This window comes from Ptychodera flava, chromosome 3 (assembly GCF_041260155.1).
Source record: "Ptychodera flava strain L36383 chromosome 3, AS_Pfla_20210202, whole genome shotgun sequence".
NCBI lineage: Eukaryota > Metazoa > Hemichordata > Enteropneusta > Ptychoderidae > Ptychodera > Ptychodera flava.
Window position 1 is genome coordinate 38,247,182 of NC_091930.1, and position 4,155 is coordinate 38,251,336.

The window sequence follows — 4,155 nt, forward strand, 5'->3', positions numbered from 1 at the left end:
TCTTGTAATCGTTCTGTTTTTTATTAGGGTTTCGACACCATGGGTGCGAAACCCTCTTGTAATCGTTCTGTTTTTTATTAGGGGCCCAAGCCGACCGGCTGGGCCCCTATTGGTTTTATAGGAGTTCAACTTTCTTCTACTTCTTCTTAGGGGCCCAAGCCGACCGGCTGGGACCCTATTGTTATTGCTCAAGTTCTACTGACTTCCTCTTCTTCTTCTTCTGCCATTTCTTTGCTCACCTAGATCTCTCGAACGGCTGAACGAAAACTTCTCAAACTTGCAGGGGTAACAGGTGATGGGTAGTACTCGTGCACCTGACCCTTGAATTTTTAATTAGTCATGTGACCTGGCTACAATTTTGAAATGAAATGTTTTTTACTGTCCCATTTCCATAAAATTGACCGATCCAAAATCTTTTCGCAAACTTTATAGGCAATACTACCTAGATGCTATATATGAAATTTCAAGGAAATTGACCTGGCGGTTTTTGAGAAGAAGATTTTTAAAGTATTATTTTTCTGATTTTTCAATGACCTTTGACCTCCCCTATACTTCTGCAGCTAAGCTATATCAATGGCTTATTCTGGCCTATGTAAGAGTCATATCTAATTCTGGGCAATCCAATAGAGCCAGAGGTCTGATTTTTGGTATATAGGGATAACCAAGGAAAACAATTTTTTTAATAAAATGTCACATGACCTCCATGACCTTTGACCTTGAATATACGTATATGTCCATAACTCAGTAACCACAAGTGCTACACCCTTCATATTTGGTATGATGGGAGACCTTATGACACCACATCCTGTACCTCATTAATTATGCGCATATCTAATTCTGAGCCAGCCAATAGAGCTAGAGGTCTGATTTTTGGTATATAGGGATAACTTAGCAATACAATTTTTTTGACAACATATCACGTGACCTCGATGACCTTTGACCTTGAATATACGTATATGTCCATAACTCAGTAACCACAAGTGCTACACCCTTCATATTTGGGATGATGGGACACCTTATGACGCCACATATTGTACCTCATTAATTATGCGCATATCTAATTTTGAGCCAGCCAATAGAGCTAGAGGTCTGATTTTTGGTATATAGGCATAACTTAGCAATACAATTTTTTTGACAAAATATCACGTGACCTCGATGACCTTTGACCTTGAATATACGTATATGTCCATAACTCAGTAACCACAAGTGCTACACCCTTCATATTGGGTATGATGGGAGACCTTATGACACCACATCCTGTACCTCATTAATTATGCGCATATCTAATTCTGAGCCAGCCAATAGAGCTAGAGGTCTGATTTTTGGTATATAGGGATAACTTAGCAATACAATTTTTTTGACAAAATGTCATGTGACCTCGATGACCTTTGACCTTATATATGAGTATATGTCCATAACTCAGTAACCACAAGTGCTACACCCTTCATATTTGGTATGATGGGAGACCTTATGACACCACATCCTGTACCTCATTAATTATGCGCATATCTAATCCTCAGCCAGTCAATAGAGCTAAAGGTCTGATTTTGGTATATAGGGATAACTTAGCAATACAATTGTTTTGACAAAATGTCAGTGACCTTCATGACCTTTGACCTTGAATATACGTATATGTCCATAACTCAGTAACCACAAGTGCTACACCCTTCATATTTGGTATGATGGAGACCTTATGACACCACATCCTGTACCTCATTAATTATGCGCATATCTAATTCTGAGCCAGCCAATAGAGCTAGAGGTCTGATTTTTGGTATATAGGGATAACTTAGCATTACAATTTTTTTGACAAAATATCACGTGACCTCGATGACCTTTGCCCTTAAATATGAGTATATGTCAATATTCACAAACCACAAGTGCTACACCCTTATATTTGGCCGCCATACTGGATTTACATAAAACATGCAATTCCCACTGACACGTACAGTAACTATGAGATGATGTTCAAAATCATACTTTTCCAAGATCGAATTTTGCACATAATATCATTAGTACAAGATCTTTCAACCATGTTATCCGCTTGGGCCCCGCCAACGCTGCTTGCAGCTTTAATTAGGGGCCCAAGCCGACCGGCTGGGCCCCTATTGGTTTTATAGGAGTTCAACTTCTTCTTCTTCTTCTACTTCTTCTTCTTCTTCCGCTCTTTTTTTGTCGACCTAGAACTCAAACACCGCTTACCGCAAACTTCTGAAACTTGCAGGGCTAATAGGTACCTATGAGATCTCGTGCACCTGGGTATAGAAATTTCGAATAGTCGCGCGACCTGGCGGCCATATTGGATTTTCCAAAAATCTAAAAATGGCTTCTCCAGAATACCTAGGGGTCTAGTCGATTTGAAATTTTTTGTATAGCAAGCATGGCCTAAGGTCTTTAAAATTTGCCAATAAAATCGCATGCGGTCACGTGACCTTGGCCGCCATATTGGATTTTTGAAAAATACCAATTTAATCTTTAAAAATCTTCTTCTCCAGAACCAAAACACCGATTCGACTAAAATTTCACATGTAACATCTTAAGTGTGATCTCTTTCAAGTTTGCGAAAGGCGTTTTGATCGGTCACGTGGTTTGGCCGCCATATTGGATTTTGCGAAAATCGTGATTTAATCTTTAAAAATCATCTTCTCCAGAACCAACACACTGATTCTACTGAAATTTGATAAATTGCATCTTAAGTGTGATCTCTTTCAAGTTTGCGGAAGGCGTTTTGATCGGTCACGTGGTCTGGCCGCCATATTGGATTTTGCGAAAATCGTGATTTAATCTTCAAAAATCTTCTTCTCCAGAACCAACACACCGATTCGACTAAAATTTCACATGTAACATCTTAAGTGTGATCTCTTTCAAGTTTGCGAAAGGCGTTTTGATCGGTCATGTGGTTTGGCCGCCATATTGGATTTTGCGAAAATCGTGATTTAATCTTTAAAAATCTTCTTCTCCAGAACCAACACACCGATTCTACTGAAATTTGATATGTAACATCTTAAGTGTGATCTCTTTCCAGTTTGCAAAAGGCGTTTTGATCGGTCATGTGGTCTGGCTGCCATATTGGATTTTGCGAAAATCGTGATTTAATCTTCAAAAATCTTCTTCTCCAGAACCAACACACCGATTCTAGTGAAATTTGATATGTAACATCTTAAGTGTGATCTCTTGCCAGTTTGCGAAAGGCGTTTTGATCGGTCATGTGGTTTGGCCGCCATATTGGATTTTGCGAAAATCATGATTTAATCTTTAAAAATCTTCTTCTCCAGAACCAACCCACCGATTTGACTTAAATTTGACATGTAACATCTTAAGTGTTGTCTCTTTCAAGTTTGCGAAAGGCGTTTTGATCGGTCACGTGGTTTGGCCGCCATATTGGATTTTCCGTAATATATTAAATTCCAAGTGAAACGTACAGTAATTATTAGATGATTTTCAAAATCCTACTTTTGCAAGCTCGAATTTTGCACATAATATCATTAGTGCAAGATTTTTCAACCATGTTAACCGCTTGGGCCCCGCCAACGCTGCTTGCAGCTTTAATTAGGGGCCCAAGCCAACCGGCTGGGCCCCTATTGGTTTTATAGGAGTTCAACTTTCTTCTTCTACTTCTTCTTCTTCTTCTTCTTCTTCCGCTCTTTTTTTGTCGACCTAGAACTCAACCACCGCTTACCGCAAACATCTGAAACTTGCAGGGCTAATAGGTACTTATGAGATCTCGTGCACCTGGGTATACAAATTTCGATTAGTCACGTGACATGGCGGCCATATTGGATTTTCCAAAAACCTAAAAATGGCTTCTCCAGAAGACCCAGGGGTCTAGTCGATTTGAAATTTTTTGTATAGCAAGCATGGCCTAAGGTCTTAAGAATTTGCCAATAAAATCGCATGCGGTCACGTGACCTTGGCCGCCATATTGGATTTTGCAAAAATCGTGATTTAATCTTTAAAAATCTTCTTCTCCAGAACCAAAACACTGATTTGACTGAAATTTCACATGTAACATCTTAAGTGTGATCTCTTTCAAGTTTGCGAAAGGCGTTTGGATCGGTCACGTGGTTTGGCCGCCATATTGGATTTTGCAAAAATCGTGATTTAATCTTCAAAAATCTTCTTCTCCAGAACAAACACACCGATTCAACTGAAATT